The following is an 18581-nucleotide window of genomic DNA, read 5'->3' as shown; positions in this document are numbered from 1 at the left end:
TCTGAAGAACGCCCGGCCACCACACTGTGTCAAAAGCTCTTTTGAAGTCAATGAAGATTGCCAGTACATAAGTTGCATCCGACTGTTCTGCAACTTTGAGGGTTTTAGATAGAGCATCAATTGTGGAGCACCCTTGTTTGAATCCAAATTGAAACGAGGATGCCAAACCACTGGCTTCATATCGGGGTTGTAAGCGGGAGAGCAACAGTCTCTCAAAAACCTTGCCGAGAATGGGAAGCAGCGCAATCAGGCGGTATGCCTTGGAGGTACCTGTGGGATCATTAGATAAGAGCCTCAGGTTAGCATGCTTCCAACGTGATGGAAAGTTATCCTCATTCAGACAGGTGTTGAAGAGCTGAAGAAGTATCATTGGAGCTATGGCCCAGAGACATTGCACAGTCTCGCCTTCAATAAAATCCAGACCAGGAGCTTTACCTTTTTTGATTTTTTTAATTGCTGCAATGACTTCTTCCTCTGTGAATGGTTCCTCCATAACGTCTGGCTGGAAGCTGGAATTTTGTACTGCTATCTTCCTGTGGATGTCAGTGCCAGAGTTGGTGTTGTCCTGATATATTAGTTCATCCAGAATCTGGTTGATTGTATCTTCCCAGTGTGTAGTCTCAGACGAGTCATCAGAGCGGACAGAGTGTATGACATCCGTGAATCCCAGCTTATTCCTCACGAGTTTGTGGACTAAACCCCACGGATTCCGGTTCCCCTCAGTCTCGACAAGGGAACGCCAGGAGCTTTGCTTGGCATGGTAAATTTTGTTAGTATATTCACGGCGGACTGCTTTGAATCGGTCTCTATACTGTTCTGCGATGTGAGCAGGTTCAGTCCTTCTCTTGCGTTGGTATTCTTTCCGAGCGCACTTCAGAGAATTGCGCAGGTTAGTGAGTTCCTGCGACCACCATGGAACAGATCTTGGTTTCCTGGAACATTTTTTCATGGAAGCCTCTGAAGCTTTGAGGAGCAGACTCTGCACAAAGTCTGTTTTCTGCGCACTGTTCATTGATTGGTAGAAGTTGCTGGGTCATGAAGAACATCTTGAATTACATTGTCAAACTGGTCCCAGTTCGCTGTTTTAGTAGAGAATCTTACAATATCCTGGATAGGCACTTGACAAGGGAGGGCAGAATCGGTGACACTGTAAGTGATGAGGCGATGGTCGCTAGTAGTGGCCGTGTCATGCACCTGCCAATGGAGGAGTCTATTGCGAAGAGAAGTAGTCGTCAGTGTGATGTCCAGGTTAGACTCTCCAGTTCCCGAAGAGTAGGTGGTTGGGTGTCCTGGTCTGTTGATGATTTCAAGGCAGCGTGAGGCAATGAATTCATCTAACATATCTCCTCTTGCATCAGTAGAGGTGCTGAACCATTGTGTCGACCGGGCATTCGAATCTGCTGCTATGATGACATCAGTGTTCTCCTGGAGGTCAAGAGCTTGTTCTAGTCGAGCTATGTGCAGGAGGATATCTGTACCAAATTGGAAATATGCTGTTAGGACCGCAATACGGCCGAAGCTGCCTTCTATTGTAGCCCCCGTTAGGTGGGGAGTGCAGAGTGATTCTATCTGTGTTACTACTAAGTCTGGATTGCAGACGATGATAGCAGCGAGGCACAATTGGTTTGTCGTCTGGATTTTCTTGAAAGCCAGGGGGTAACCAGAGACCCTTCCACGGACGCAGTATGATTCCTGAAGGAGAAGAATGTCTAGATTCAACTCGTCCATTAGAGGATGAAGCTGTGTTGCCAATGAGATGGATTTTTGGCCATTGATCTGAGCTATACGAAGTCTAGGAGAGGGGGGTTCAGCATCCTATTTTCCATAGTTGGTCTTATTGCATACTATATCTACTGCTCTTCTATATAGGCACGCTCCATCCCGCACAGAGTGATCGTAGGGTTTGTTAATTGCTTTGCAATTTGAGCATTTAGGAGGCGAGGCTTTGTTGGGACAGTACTTGTAGAGATGCCCTGCCTCAGCACAATGCCCACATATTGGTTGTTTTTTAAGACACTTAGCAGAAGTGTGCCCATAACCAAGACATTTGTAGCATTTCAGGACTGGTACGAAATCTCTGAATCTGTGGGATGACCAGCCCAGATAAATTCTATCCTGGCTGTGTAGGAATCTCCTTATCCTGGGAGACACTTCTATAACCCAATTAAGTCGACCACGAGTCCGTCCATTGGTGGAAAATTGAATTTTCATCTCCTTAATGGCTTCTTCTTTGCTCATGGATTCAAAGAGATTTCTGTTATATACTTCCTCCAGTAGGTCAACTTTCTGGATTGAGCCATCTACATCAAACACAATTAAACTTGGTCCCAAGTTTAATTGTGTTTGATGTAGATGGGGTTTCAAAGGTAAGAGTTAGATCTTCAGCTGTGCCGCAAGACTTGATCTGTTCTAGATCTGACTTAGTGGCTGTTTCCAATATTATTCCTTTGTCGCGAATTTTGCGAATGCTTTTGATTTGGAGATTGTCTAATTTTGGTTTTATCTTCTTTAGGACGGTGTCCTTCACTCCATCGCTATCTGGGATGTTGCACCCTTCTCTAGCTTTTATAATCAGCGTATGCTTGTTCTGTGTGGTGGGGATCTGAGGTAGTTTGAGCTTGGCAGCATAAGACAACTGGTGCCGAGTATCTTCATCAGAAGCTTGGTTGGAAGGTAGCCCGGTATTCAGAGCTACTATAGTTGGATTTTTGGTTACTTTAAGATAGAGTTTTATTAGTTTGTTGGAGTTGGGCGTTGGTGGCCTTCAGCTGTTCATTTTCTATAATGACCTCATATAACTTCTTCTCTAAAGAGCCCCAGCAGCGTGAAATTTGTAATGATACGGCCCTGGTGACGTTGCTGTTTTTGCTGCGGAGACAGTATTCCATTTTGCGCCTCAGTTTGTGTATAATTTTCAGGTTGGGAAAATCTTTGCTGAATAAATTCGGCATTTCATTCCATTCCTCTTCATCCTCCCATTGTTTAGGGGGAAGTGAACTAGATGCGTCGGGTCTTTTGAGAAACTTTTTCTTGAGGGTAGGAAGTCTCTTCGTGGATGCTGCGGGAGCACAATCACTGTTCACCCCATTACAATCGGCATCGTCACCCCCGGAAGAGTTGTCCATGGCAGGTATACCGTGTTCATTTGCCGCGGAAGCCTGTTGTTTCGCGGTCCGAATTTTGTTTCTAGTCATCGCGATCAAGGAGAGAACCCCCTCCGAGTTTTCTTCCTCCAAGGACCGGTGCCGTTGCCTGCAGGAACGCAGTGAAACTCTACGATGTGCATTCACTTTTCCAGCCATTATGCAGAGCTATAAGCAGCAGATGCCAAATCAAGCATTAATTGGGGAAGGGTAGTCAGTTTACTGACTACCCTTCTATTCTGCAGTAGAGTTGTAGGAAGAACAATACCGTTTAAATCTATTGGGTTAACTACAGGTAGTCGCAGGCGGGTAACTACCGCCGAAGGCAATATAGCGACCAAAAAGCTACCTTCACACCAGTGACCTTCAGCCGGTCAAGACAATGGCAGTAGTTTGCTTCGACTTTAAAAAAAATTGTTCAAGCACAAATTAAAATTAAAAGTTACTTATCTGCTATAAGTCCAGTGCCTCCATGACCCGTACGATTGGAAAGCATTTGGCGTCCACTATAAGATGATATCTATCATATTGGGTAATAACCTAGATTTTTTACTAAATTTAAGTTACTTTAGAGAGCACAATTTACCATCAACTTGTACTATCGGCCTACTGGTGGTTATCCAACACTATGTGAACATCAGAAACTTAAAAGGTTTGTGTAAAGGACAGTTGACAATGTCAGTGGGGTTTCAAAAACTAATAAAGAAATTTGAAGCAACCAGCCAGGTGTAATTCCAGGCAGGGGAATACCACGTATCGGAACAGAGGTAGTGGATGAAGTGGCGGTTGCAATGGTATGAATGCAAAACCCTACCAGTCAGTAGTGCCAGAGGTGTGTCAAGAGATTGACTTGAACCTTCCTTGGTCTACTATACATAAAGTGCTTCGAGTAATTTTACACCAGTTGCCGTACAAGTTTCACGTAGTGCAAGAACCACAGTCTTGTGATCAGCAACAATGAATAGACTTTGCTCTATGATTTCTGGCTTGTATGATACATAGGCTCGAATGATTTTGTGGTCTGATGAGTCACATTTCACTCTTCATGGGGCTGTAAATGCACAAAACTGCCAAATATGGGGAACTTTTCGTCCATCTGCTGTGCATGAAAGACCACTACAAAGTCCATATGTTACAGTATGGTGTGCATTCACAGCAGAGTTTATAATGAGACTATTTTTCTTTGAAGCGTCTACTCCTCATGGTCCCATAAGGTGTATGGTAACTAGTGCATGGTACTGAGCTCTTCTAAGAGATCACATTATTCCCACTCTGTAAGAAAGGCAATGCCTGCAGACCATAATGTTCATGCAAGATGGTGCCTCTCCCCACATTGGTTGACAAATGAAGGAACTGCTCCATTCAACATTTGCAAATGATCACATCATTTCTAGAGACTTACCGCAGTTCTGGCCAGCCACAGATCTCAATCCCTGTGATTTCTGGCTATGGGGATACATGAAAGACAGAGTTTACCATGGTGGCATACAGACGCTTGTTGATTTGAAAGCAAACATTAAACAACATGTAGCTAACATCCCCCAAAGAGATCCTCCGTTTTCAGAATGTCATCTCAAGTGAAGGAAACACATAGAATATCTGCAGATTTTAAAGTTCTGATATTAAAATCTAATCCTAATTAATTATTCCATCTCATGTTTACAGTGACAATTTCTCTCCTGGTGGCAGAAATTTGAACTATTTTTTTTTCTTTTACAAATCGCTTCCCCATACCCTAAATGACATACCCACCATTTGCAGAACTATCTCTAACCGTTTTGAATAGGGAAACTTATTTTATAACTACCCAGGATATGTATATAATAAGTTGTAAGAATTTAAAAACGATTAATAAGTTGTAAGAATTTAAAAACGGCTGGCACATTACCATTGTTAGATAAAATCTGACTGAGCATATGTCTCATCCAGATGGTTAAAAGCAGTAAAATGTGTATTATTAAAATCAATACAGTCAATTAAAATATGTCTAAGGGATAAAATGGGTGTCACAGGACTCACACATAGGAGGGCCATTGGTCCTCACCAAAAAGGGATGGGTCAGATAACTGGGTCCAACGTGGAGCCGAGCAAGAACAACTTCCTCTTCATGATTCCTGTGCAGAATAGACTGCCATGGTTCTATTACAGGCTGTAATAGAACTATGTAAGAGAACCATGTAATGTAAGAAGTGGGATTCCCCAATGATCAGTATTAGGACCATTGCTGTTTTTGATTTTCATAAATGACATCGATGAAGGGATAGGAGGGCATGATGTCTAAATTTGCAAATGATGTAAAGATTGGTAGAGTAGTTAATGATTGCTGCCAAGCAGAGCTTCTCCAGAATGACCTAGACATTCTTCTGAGATGGTCAGAAAAATGGCAGCTATGCTTTAATCCAGCAAAGTGGAAGGTATTGCACCTGGGGAACAGTAACCCCAAAATAACATATACACTGGTGGAGTTGAACTAAAGCCGGTAGTGGAGGAAAGGGACTTGGGTATTACGATATGGTCAGATATGAAGTTCTCCGGGCATTGCAGACTGGTTACAAGGAGGACTCATGGTGTCCTATCGATGATTTATCAAACAATCACTAGTAGAGATAAGGACATCATAATCCCATTATATAAGGCTATCGTTAGACCACACTTGGAATACTGTATTCAAGTATGGAGACTGCACCTAAAGAAAGACATTGAGCTTCTCGAAAGGGTCCAAAGACGGGTAACTCGTCTAGTGAGATCGGCAAAAGGGCATCCATATGAGGAAAGACTTCAAACATGTAGGTTGCAGAGCTTGGAAACCAGGCACCTTAGAGGAGACTTGATTGAGGTGTTTAAGACTCTGAGAGGCATATGCAAAATGAACGAGGATGAAATTTTCACGGTTATAAATTATTCTAGAACTAGGGGCCATAATTTCAAGTTATGGGGGAGTTGTCTAGACTGGATTGCAGGAAGTTTTATTTTAGCCAGCGAGTTATAAATTACTGGAATAAGTTACATGGGTGGTAGAGGCTGACAGTCTGGGGAAATTCAAAGGTCAGCTGGATAATTACCTAAGGGAGGAGGGAAAGGCATAGGTTGTCCATTTCCTTTTCTCTTATTAATTATTATTATTATTATTTAAATTTTCTTCTTATTAATTTGTTTTTCTTATTATTATTTTATTTTATGTTTTTTATTTTATTTTATGTTTTTTATTTTATTATTATTTTTTATTTATTATTTTTTTTTTTGGCTGGTGCAGCATAAGCTACAGGCTTCCTTGCACCATGTGGCCATTACTAATACTAATCTGTCTCTTCAATGAATCCTGTCTCTGGGAATAATATTGTGTATTATGTGCCTGTAGTCTGTATAGAGGACTGACAGGTCATGATCGTTAGCGGGAATTGATGATTTGGCTGCAGTATCAGCCAAATTATTTCTCCTAATATCACTGTGGCTAGGAATCCAGCAAAATCAGATATCAGATATTATGTTCGTTCATGTTTATTCTCAAAGAATTAGAATAAATAACAAACCATTGGAATTGATAAGTTTTGATATGATCCAAGGCTAACTCCATATCTGCAGATGTTAGAAAATGTTTTCCCAAGAGCAATTGGCTATTGCAACTGGTTCTGCAATGGTACATCTATTTTCCCTTCATTATTACCTTCATGTCATAGTGTATCTATTACACTCATCTATCTTCCCTTCATTTTCCAGGTTTTATCCCAGACCACAAATCCACGATTCATTTCTACTCTGATGGCAAATGTCACAAGCTCATGCACAATTTGAAGGCTATTAGATTAGCCTGGTAGAATATCATTTGAATATCGCCCAAGCTTTATCTGAGCCTTTTTTGCTGCTGTGCATTCTACATTCTACCATGGTTTGGGAAATGATGGAAATCGGTTAGTTGTTTTCGGAATGGCAGTTGCAGCTGCATGAACATTTATTTTCTGTAATGTACGTCACTGTATCATTGATAGCTGCTGACTGATTGCAATGATGTTAAACTCTGCCATGGTTGAAAGGCATTCTGGTCAGTCTGATCAATCTTCCACTATGGTAACCTAAAAGGTGGACATGGTTCCCACTAAAATGGGAGTTTATCACAGGAAATTGATCACTGCCATTCGGATTCTCCTCCACATCCCAAATAAGTGAAGGAGAGAAGGGGAACAAACAAAAAGATCAAAGGCAGAAAATGTACAGGTAGGCACATGGAAAAAGGTATTAGTTCCATATTTAAAAGGGAGAGGTCACTGTCAATGACATGAGAGGATGGAGTATATGATGACAACCTTGTCAATCAATTCGACCCTGGAGAGACTGTGCAAGGCTCATGGGGTAGAATTTTTCTCAGCATGATCTGTGCTCATTAACAGAAGAGACCGCTTCTACACAGTTGGGATACACAGAAAGGGTGCAAGAATATTTGCTGATGCTATCAAGGCAGTGTTACATGGGTCAGAAAACTGCTAGCTTGGGGGGGGGGGATACACAGACTAACAGATCAACAATAGCCACAGGCAGAGGTGAGAGTGATTCTTGCACTGCTTCTATTGGAAGGTGCAGCAGCCTAGAAAGCAAGGTGCCAGGGATTTCAAGGACTGCTGGCAGTCAACATGGAACAGGTAAATACATGTGCTGTGTTAGGATAACTAAGAGCAAGAATAAACGCATACATACTTGCATGTACACAAATGCTAGGAGCATAGTAAATAAATTTGATGAATTTGAAGTGCTGGTCAAGACATCAAATCTGGACATCGTTGAGATATCAGAGATGTGGTGTCACAGAGATATAAGGAATGCAAAATTTGAAAACGGGGAGTACAATGTGTACAGAAATGACAAAAAAAAAATGTCAAATGTGTCTAAATTTCTTTGTGGTGGATGCAGAGTTCCTCCCATTGACTACCATAGCATCTGTAGGTTTGGTGTAGGCCTAGCCAATCGCATGAATGTAGTGTGACCAGCATCTGGCATCTTAGCAGAGATGGATCATCCAACACTCGGTTAGCTGCTACCTGCCTCCTGTTCTTTTGGCACATAAAGGTGTACCAGGTTGTATCATGTACTCTAGCTGGCCTCCCTACGGAGCAGAAGATACATGAAGGACATTACAAAAAAAACAACAGTGGAACGAAGTAGGGAAATAGCTGGAGAAGTTTTGGATTTGTATGGGGGGAAGAAACAAGGATAGGAAGCTGGGGTAGTAAGTAAAAAGTTTCCCTAGAAAAGAGAAACAAGAAGGATGAAGTAAAGTATTTTAGGGACAGTAGGAGAAACCCCTGGTAGCACCAAAAACAAAGAGCCAGATGCCTTGGTCTGGAACTTGTGGATTGGTCTGCACACAAGGATTCGGACACAAGCAAGACTTTTGTGGATTTATTGGATCACTGTTTTCTATACCGGCATGTTCAAGAGGAAACCAGAGAAAGTAATACTCTTGATCTGATTATCAGCAGTAATTATTCATGTATTAAGAATCTGCACACAAAGGAAACACTAAGTGGCAGTGATCACTGTTTACTGATTTGGGATTTACTTAAAGATGTAACTACCATCAGGAGGAAAGTTAAGGGTTTTTGCTTTCGTAAAGGTGACTACAGTGGTCTAAATTTTTAAATTCCATACAATGGAACCAATTGATAATGTTACCAACAGCAAATTCTAAATGAGAAGCTTTCAAGGAATTAATCATGGAAGCTAATAGATTTTTCATACCAACTAAGAAATACTGTTCAAGGTTTAGGCCTAAGTGGATTTCAGATGAACTAATGAGACTCGTGGCAGAAAAAAAAAAATGCATGAGATGCATACAAATTATCAGGCAACACAGAAGCCCATAGTAGTTATAAGCTAGTCTGTAATCAAGTCACAAAGAAGGTTAGGAAAGGGAAGGCAGATTACAAGAAATCTCTGAAAAAGAATGCAAAGAGTTCTTTACTTATGTAAACTCTAGAAGGTAGGGGATGAATCATACTGGTCCAGATGACATCAATGGTTCGACTGTAGATAATCCTGCTCAGGTAGCTGACAAATTGAATGAGTATTTTGCTGTTATTGTTATTTGGTGGTTTTTTCAGGAGCATTAGCAACTAAGGCCATATTGTTCCGGGGATATGCGGTGGTCATTCCCTGACCTTTCCGCATCCTCCGTATTTGGTGGTCATGGGCTCGAACTCCGGTCTAATCAAGAAGCGTGTGCTACGCACTGCTGCTCCTGCCCACCTGGCTACAGAGGTGCCTTGAGTATTCTGCATCTGCATTCACATATGAGTTCTCTATGGAAGTGGAGAACTCATATGTGAATGCAGATGAGTTCTCCACTTCCATAGAGAACTCATATGTGAATGCAGATGAGTTCTCTATGGAAGTGGAGGTGTTATATCGAAGATGGAAAAGCTATTAATAATATGGATGGAAAATCAGATTCAGAAGCAAGTGCCCCTTGAGTCCAATGGCCATTGAAGCAAAAGCAAAAAGTATTTATGAAGATATTAAGGTATTAAGATATTAAGGATAATTACAGCAAACCCCAAGCCAAGTTAGTGGCAAGCAACGGGTGCTTTAATAGGTTCAAGCATTGTGCTGGTTTACAAAACATGAAAGTATACGGTGAAGTCACCAGTGCCGCATTGTGCTGGTTTACAAAACATGAAAGTATACGGTGAAGTCACCAGTGCCGATTCTGCAGCTACAGAGAAATTTTGTGATGTGTTGGAAAAAACCCTTCTGGATCTCCACAGCCCTCAACTTCAGCAGTAGCATATTTATCAGCTAGAGAGTTAATTCGGGCAATGATGCTTGAAAGGTAAAACTTGCTAACATTATGCCTGTCTCCTCTCTCTTTTTGCAATTTTGAAATTTTTGTAATTTTGTACACTTTTGTAATATTTTCTGCACATGAGGAAAAAACTGAATAAATAATTCTATTTACATGTGTTCATCAAAGATTGCTTTTTTTCTTCAATCAAATTCAGCGTGCATAGTTGGGAGACCTGCATAAGCATTTACGGAAATTCTGACCTAGGTAAAATTCAACTTACGTAGAATTCCACGAAACGTAACCCTTGCGTAAGTCGGGAAGTGGCTGTAATGTATCAACTGTGTGGTACTACACTCAGGCTAGTGGAGAATGAAAAAGACCTAGGGGTTATTGTGCAGTCAGATATGAAGTTTTCTGGCAGTGCATACAGGCTGTGTATACAGTTAATAGGGTTTTGTCAGTGATATATATAAAGGAATTTTGCTAGCAAGGATAAGGAGATGATTATCTCTCTGTATAAGATAATGGTCAGGTCACATCTAGAGTACTGCAAACAAATCTGAAGGGTTTATTTTAGAAAGGATGTAGAGATGCTGGAATGAGTACAGAGAAGGGCAACAAGATTGATGAGGGGAATAAAGAGATGCTCCTACCAAGGAAGACTTCAGTTCTGAAAATTGCAGTGTCTGGAGACTAGCCACCTGCGAGGTAATCTGATTGAGGTGTTTAAGGCTTTGAATAGTTTGAGCAAGCTCGATGCTAATGAGATTCTTCCTCTTGCTCAGATTATACACTTGAGAGAGCATAAATTCAAATTGAGGAAGGATATTTTTCTGAATAGATGTGCAGAAATATGCCTTTAGCCAGTGAGTGGTTGATTGTGGGAATAAATTTCCATCTATTGTGGAAGTTGATAGATTAAATAAATTCAAAGAAGAACTAGAGGGAATGAATAGGTGAAATGGGAGGTGTCTTTTTTTTTTTCTTTTTTTTTTGGCTAATGCTGTATAAGCTTGCTTTCTTGTGTCATATGCCAATTCTAACTAATGAACTTTTCAAGCAGGAACAAAAAGGTGATAATCCCACTGTAGAAAGCAAAGGTGTATAGCAACAGGATTACCTGTAGGTACAAAATAAAACTGGGGAGAAAGAAATTTCCATTAATTAGAATGTCTGGAAACTAGGCATTTGCTTGTTGAACTTCACTGAAACATTTCGGACTTTAAAATGGTCGATTAAACAAAATGCTTGTGACATCTTTACTTTTTCTCAGAAAACACATACAAGAGAAAATAAATTTGAACTGAAAAAGTAATGGTTGTAAAATAGGAGTGCAGAAATTTTCTTCTCAGCAACCAAAGTGTTGTGGAAGTAGATAGTATGAATAAATTTAAAGGACTACACAAATTATTAGAAGGAACTGGCAAATGAAGGGAATTAAAGTTTTTTTTTTTTCTTGACTAATGTTGTCCACAGGAGCCCACATATGAGTATGGGCTTGCCGCACCCATGGTCCTGAGCTGGATATCATCATTCTTCTCTTTCTTGGTGATTTCCTTCTACTTATACGGAGGATGTGGAAAAAGTCAGGGAATGACCACCGCATATTCCCAGAGCAATATGGCCTTAGTTGCTAATGCTCTTAAAAAAAATCAAAAATAACAAAATAACATTCACACTGTACTCACATCATCCCATAATTTATCTAATAATTCACTTTTCTGAATTAATTATCACTCTTTTGGCAATTAATTTATCTTTGCTTAGGCCTAAATGGATGTCAGATGAACTAATTAGACATGTGGCAGAGAAGAAAAATGCATGGGATATATATAAATTAATCAAATGACACAGAAGCCTATGATAGATATAAGCTGGTCTGTAACCAAGTCACAAAGGAGATTAGGCAGGCAAAGGCAGATTACAAGAAATCTTTGGCAAAGGATGCAAAGAAAAACAGCAAAGAGGTCTTTACTTATGTAAACTCTAGAAGGAAGGGGATGAATCAGATTGGTCCACTTGATATTGATGGTTCAACTGTTGATGATGAGTGTAGCTAACAAACTAAATGAATATTTTGCATCTACATTCACACGATGAGTTATTCAGGGAGGGTAATGCCAGAGGTGTATTAAACTCTAGAAGTAAGCTAGATAATCTTGTAATAACTGAGAGTAAAATGGAGGAGAAATTGTTGAAGTAAGAAAGGATGGATGTAATCTATCCAGTTATATTAAAGGAGGCAGCAAAGGAAGTAAGCAAACCCTTAGCCATAATTATGAGAGCTTCCTTGGACTCAGGGGAGGTCCCCATGGACCGGAGGTGTGTAAATGTATCACCAAATCACAGAGGAAGATCAAGGCACGGGTAATTACAGACCTGTTAGTTTAACTTCTGTTCCAGGGAATTTAATGGATGCACTGGTTAAAGAAGCATTGCAGGATCATCTAGACAAGACTTGAGTTATAGCTCAGACACAGCATGGGTTTGTTAAGGGGAAGACTTGTCTGGCCAATTTGATTGGATATTAGATGTAGTCACAAAGGAACTGGATGCAAAGAATAATTTTTATATCATATACAGTAAACCCCCGCTATTCGATGGGGACGAGAAGTTCTGTATGGCTGCCGTTACGAGTAGACACGTTTTTACGAGCTCCTGATTTTTGTGTTAAAATATGAGTTTTAAGTGTTTAGTTCGCCAAGAAAAGTGTTCCCATCGAAAGACATTCATCTGAGGATTACCGAGGTGAGACAATTTTGCAAACTTTCAGGAATTTAGCAAATTACCAGCGTTTTTATCTGTGTCCTTTGTTTGCCAGACTACAATGGTCACCATGTGGCTGGTAGCAGGGCCACAGAGAGACACCGATTATAAAGCGGAGGCCACGTTGGTAGTGTGCACTTGACTGGGGAGAGTGCCCCAACAGTGTTTTTATCGGGCTGAAAGAGAGCTACAACAATTTGTGCTTTTAACTGTCTTAAACAGCTGAGAAATATGTTTTTAGTGAACTCCCCCCACCATAAACTTTTCATGGTGAGGAACAAACTCTTCTCCAGTGAACTCTATTGTGTTTTTGGCATCACCATCATCTTCAGCAGCCCCAAAAACGCTATAGGGAACTAATTCCACTGCTCTAGGTGCATTCTAACATTTGTTTGTTCTCCCCCCCCACCTGTGGACAGTGGGGGCCAGCACAAAACCTCGCTGACTAACTGTTCAGCCGCTATTCCACCTACAGACCTGCTACCGGCGACAATCTGCACCTTTTTACGAGCCCTCTCATGGGAACCCACAAAATCCCGTTAAACCGAATAGGCTCAATAATCCGGATTTTACCCGATATGGAGGGAAAACCTGATAATAACCAAGACACCATGCAGCAAAACCCGAACGATGATCCCATTATCATCGAACACAAGGATGAAGCAGTGGACCCCCACTCTGGGGGCCCTCCAGACAAGCAAGAGAAAGAATAGGAAGGGAATAGTGCCAAATTTGCAGCGGGAGACACGGTCACACACTGAGCCTAAGGAGCCAAAAGAAATACACGACAACCAGCGAAGTCAAAAAGACGCCAGTGAACAACCGGATCTGCCTCTGGATCCCACCCTGCCAGAGGGCACCGTACATGAAAAATCAATGTTTCTCAAGGCTGCTCTGGAAACACTGTTCAAGGAGCAAACCAATACGGTGACCACAGGGCTTAGAGCCCAAATCGTCAACTTGTGGAATAAGCTGGATACGCTCCTGATAGAAACTTTCCTAGAGAGTGAAAGAGCAACAGCAAAGCTCCAGGCTTATATTGATTGCGGGGTGAACAAAATGCCACAGCACGTCCCCACATACACCCAAGCGCTGAGGACCACAACAATAGAGCAACAGCCAATTCCTGCTGCCCCCAGCAGGAAGAAGGGGGCCCTATTACAACGACCACATCAGGTCATCTTAAGGCCAGCCACACCAGAGACTCACCATACAAGCGAAGAGGTGAAAAACTCTGTAATTACTAATCTTGGTGAAGATTTTAAAACCACCAGAATAAAATCGATGAGGAAGACTCGCAACGTCGGCATCATTATTGAAACTGAGACACAGGAAGAGGCAAATAAAATCATTGAAAACCAGAAAGTGCCCTCCCTGCAAACCGGGCAATTGACTCCCTGCAAACGTGGGCGAAACAGAAACACCTAACAATATCACCAACCAAGACATCCGCAATACTCCTCAAGGGTTCTCTCGACACAAGAAGGCCACCACAAATCAAAATAGAAGGAACCAAGATTAAACTAACTACAGAACTAAAACACCTCGGAATTGTATTGGATAAAAACTTATCCTTTACCCCACATCTCATCTATCTCCAGAGAAAGATCGGGAACTACTCAGCTCTCATAGCAAGAGTCACACGAAAAAATTGGGGACTACGGAAACGGACCCTGTCTCTCTTTTACAAGGCTTTTTTCATCCCTGCCGTCTCATATGCTGCAGGGATTTGGTACAAAGCAACCACGGCTGTGAACAAAAGGAAATTAGAATCAATACAGCGTAGCATCTTGCTCACCATCACAAGAGCATGCTGCACTGTCAGCTCTCATGCGTTGCAGGCCCTGGCAGGATCACTCCCCCTGGACCTGGAAATTGTCCGCTGCGGCATGCTCTTTCAACTGTCCAGAGGTAAAAGTGTATCCTGCATTGGCTTCACTACCGATCCAACCAACAACAGCAACATAGAGAAAAAACGTCTTATCAACCATCTCCAGCAAACCTGACAGTCCCGATGGGCAGAATCAATTAAAGGCGCCATAACCCAGAAATCTATCCCAGACATTACCCAAGTCTAACCCCACCAGCCAGCCTGGTTCTCACCGGGGCTCTACACCGCCTTCCTTCTAACGGGACATGGTTCCTTTAATGCCAAACTTTCGACCTTCGGAATAAAAGAATCACCACTATGCCACTGCAGTGAAAATCAGACATGGACACATCTGATGCATTAATGCCCCCTCTTTGATGATATAAGATGTCACTTTATAACAAAAATATGTTTCAACCTGAAGGATCGGGAACACCTTGCACTGTGGGAGGAGGAGTACTATAGAGCCCTCTCGAAATTTGCACACGAACTGTTCAGCAGACTACGAGCATTACCACAACTTCTCTAAACTCGACACTGGAACTGACAACTGAAACGGACAAAAATGACTAGGACTTTACTGGATGAGATCTATATCCCCTTAGTGACACCATCCCACACTGACATCCTGATTATTGGAACAGCAGTGGACAGGATCCTATCCCAACGCTGACCAACTAATGGACTGTACACTGTCACGGACCTGATGAAGCCATAGCTTTGCTGCATACACACCATGTTAGTGATCTGAGCCGGCTCCCTTGTTCGGCTCTTTCTTCTCCCTTACCCCGGCGGGGGGAGGCGACGGCTTTCCTGTCTCCTCCCCTCCTTGCCGACCCACTCTTCCCTCTGGTGGGATATAAGCATGCTCCACTGATTCCACCTGGGGTCGTCTTCCCTACTGACCCCATTCTTCTGTCTTTATCCCCCCCAGTCTTCATTCTCCCTACCCAACTCTATCTGTATGGAAGCGAATGCTCCACACGCCAAAAATAACCATTTCTAAATTACGCTGTTCGCCCACCATATTGTGCTAGAATTGGCTTTTCCGATTCTAGCACAATATTCCCATGCAAATATTTTTTTTTTTTAGGTCCTAGCTGCTGAAATCCCAGGAAACTAGGTGGCAGGACCTGCCAGAGTGCAAATTTAAACTAGTGGTTACCTGGTCTGCCTCCACGGGGCAAAGTGCTGGCAACGTTGGGCCTCAGCTGGGGTCCAGTGGCTAAATGGCCAGAAGAACAATGGTACATAACATAACACACTCACATGATCCATACACTTTTAAATCTCTGGCCTTCCCAGTGAACTGGTACACTCACAACGAAAGCAACACGGAGATGGGGGGGAACCCCTGGTGCCGTTAGACACTTAACACACTTTGCACTATTCGATGGGGACTGCCTAAAAGACATAACACTAGTTGCATTAAATTCCTACAACTTAACGCACAGCGAGCAATTGCTGTAGCTAAACAGATCAGACAGAAGGCTGAGGAAGAAAACCTCGACATCCTCCTGCTACAGGAACCCTACACCTGTGCGGATGCCGTCCGGGGATGTCTGCCTAACTACAAGATCGTCCAGGTGGATGGCGCAACCCCTTGGGCTGCGGTGGTGGTCAGGAATCCGGATATAACGTTCACTAGGATCTTGCACCTGTGCTTCGAGTGGGCCTCCTGTGCACACATCGTCTCCTCCCTAGGGGAACTCTATGCAATTTCACTATACTGCCATCCAGGGGAGGACATCCTTCCATCAATTCAGTACTTACAACAAGTCCAAACCAAACTTTCGGGAGCAAAAATTGTTGTCTCTGCTGCCGCTCACCCCTGTGGCATAGCAAGACGCCAGAGCGTAGAGGTTCTAGAAATGGCCAGCATATGGAGGAGTTCCTGGCAAACAGCAGCTTTGTTGTTATTAATCATCCTAACAATCTTCCCACATTCAGCTCAACCCTATGGGAGGCCACTCTCGATGCTACCATGAATACCAGAACCCTTGCGGGCCACTTGACAGACTGGATGGTGCAGGAGGACTGGACCAGCTCTGAACATAGGGCCATGACCTTTACCATGCAAAGATCACTCTACCGAGCTCCAATAAACAGCCTCAAACAGAACAGATACGCAGTTATGCACAAAGCAAACTGGGATGCGTTCAAAGTTGCCATCATGAACAATGCACACAATCTAATAGCCGACCAGCTACAGAACCAAACCCTGGATCAACACCAACGTGCAGTCACAAATGCCATTGTGAGTGCAGCCAATCAAACAATCAAGAAGAGGATTCCGATGCCCGGTGCAGTCCCATGGTGGTCACGAGAACTCGACCTGCTCAGAAGAGGCGTGCCTTCCAAAGAGCCAGACGAACTTGGCCCCCCATGAGGGGGAGTTCCTCAGATATCAGTACAGGGAGGCTAGAAACACATAACACTGCAATGATCAGGCAGCGAAAAAAGCTGTCCTGGGGGCATCTGGTCTCCACTGTGGGCAACTCTGGCCCATGGAGCATCCTTTACCGAATAACTACAAATAAGCTGCCCAGGGGAGAGGTGGTACCCTCCACCATTACCCCCCAAGGTGCCATGACCAACAACTGGCAGGCCATCAATAATATTTTAAATGCCAATTTCAAACCTGGCAATTTCAAATCTTGAACATGGCAGAAAACTGTCCACAGAAATATCTACTTCTCATCTCTATCGACTTTGCGGGGGCGTTCAATGCCCTTTAGTGGCCGAGCGTCCTTGCAAGACTCAGGGCAGCTCATCTGCCAATAAATCTCTACAGCTGCATAAAAAGCTACCTAAGCGGAAGAAGGGTCTTGGTTCAGGCCCCCTACTGCAAGGTCGAGTGCCAAGTACACTGGGGATGCCCACAGGGCTTGTATTGGGTCCCCCTCCTGTGGAACTATGTGTTGGATGAGTTTCTCCACCTCGACCTAGGGGATGTACAAGCACTTTTCCTGGTCCTAATCACAGACTCAAGAGCTCAATTGGAAATTTATGCAAACAGCGCTAACCAAACTCCGAGAATAGACAGAAAGGCACCGTCTCACAATTTCACCCACCAAAACTCAATCCATCCTACTGAAGGGTTACATAACCCCAACTAGACCACCACAGATTAGAATCCAAGACAGAACCATCAAGCTAGTTACTGAATTGAAATACTTGGGAGTTATCTTGGATCGGAACCGGTCGTTCACTCCACACCTAAAGTACAGGCAAAATAAGATTAAAAATTATGCAGCCATGCTCGCCAGAGTTACACGACGAGACTGGGGGCTGAAAAGGTGCACCCTGGCGATCCTCCATAAAGCAGCTATCATCCCAGTAATCACATATGCATCTGGCGCATGGTTCCACAAGGCCTCAACCATGGTAAATCGCCGATGGCTCGAAATTATACATAGACCCATCTTATTGAGCCTCACCCGAGCATGCGAAACATTGTAGACCCACGCACTGCAAGTGATTACAGGGGCTCTCCCCCTTGACCTTGAGGTCACCCGAACAGGCATGCTGCAGCAGTTTGGACGGGGAAAGGTTACAACATATCTGGACCACACAACAGATCCGACAATAAATTGGAAAGCCGAGAAGAACAAGCTTCAAATCTACATGCAATCAATCCGGCAACAGCCCTGGACAAACTCTGACAGAGGGGAAGTCACGCGAAAGTTCCTTCCAAATCTGAAGCAAGTGTACCCTATATTTCCGATATGTTTTGCCCAGGACTTCATGTCACCTACCTCCTTACAGGACATGGAGCGATCCATCACAAGCTTCATCTCCTTGGAATCACAGACAATCCTGCATGTGTTGTGGCTCCCCCGAGACCTGGGATCACTAGATGCATGAGTGTGAATTGTATGATGACCTATGTGCCCAGCTGATCATGCAAGTGCATTGCAACCTTAAAGACCAGGAGCACCATCTGCTGGAGGATGGGACAACCTACAAAGATTTAACTGAATTTGCTCAGAGCATATACGCTAGACGACTAACCCTTCCACTGCCT

At 43.0% G+C, this 18581-nt stretch overlaps 1 protein-coding gene across 3 annotated transcripts in view; it reads right to left on the bottom strand.

The window, feature by feature from the left end:
• Positions 1-18581, bottom strand: part of tst (superkiller complex helicase subunit twister) — a 522759-nt gene that overhangs the window by 418452 nt on the left and 85726 nt on the right. The gene's annotated exons all lie outside the window — the stretch shown is intronic.

This window comes from Mastigoproctus giganteus, chromosome 2, assembly GCF_048544385.1.
Source record: "Mastigoproctus giganteus isolate SK-2022 chromosome 2, ASM4854438v1, whole genome shotgun sequence".
In the NCBI taxonomy this organism is placed as follows: domain Eukaryota; kingdom Metazoa; phylum Arthropoda; class Arachnida; order Uropygi; family Thelyphonidae; genus Mastigoproctus; species Mastigoproctus giganteus.
This window is presented reverse-complemented; position numbering and strand designations above follow the sequence as displayed.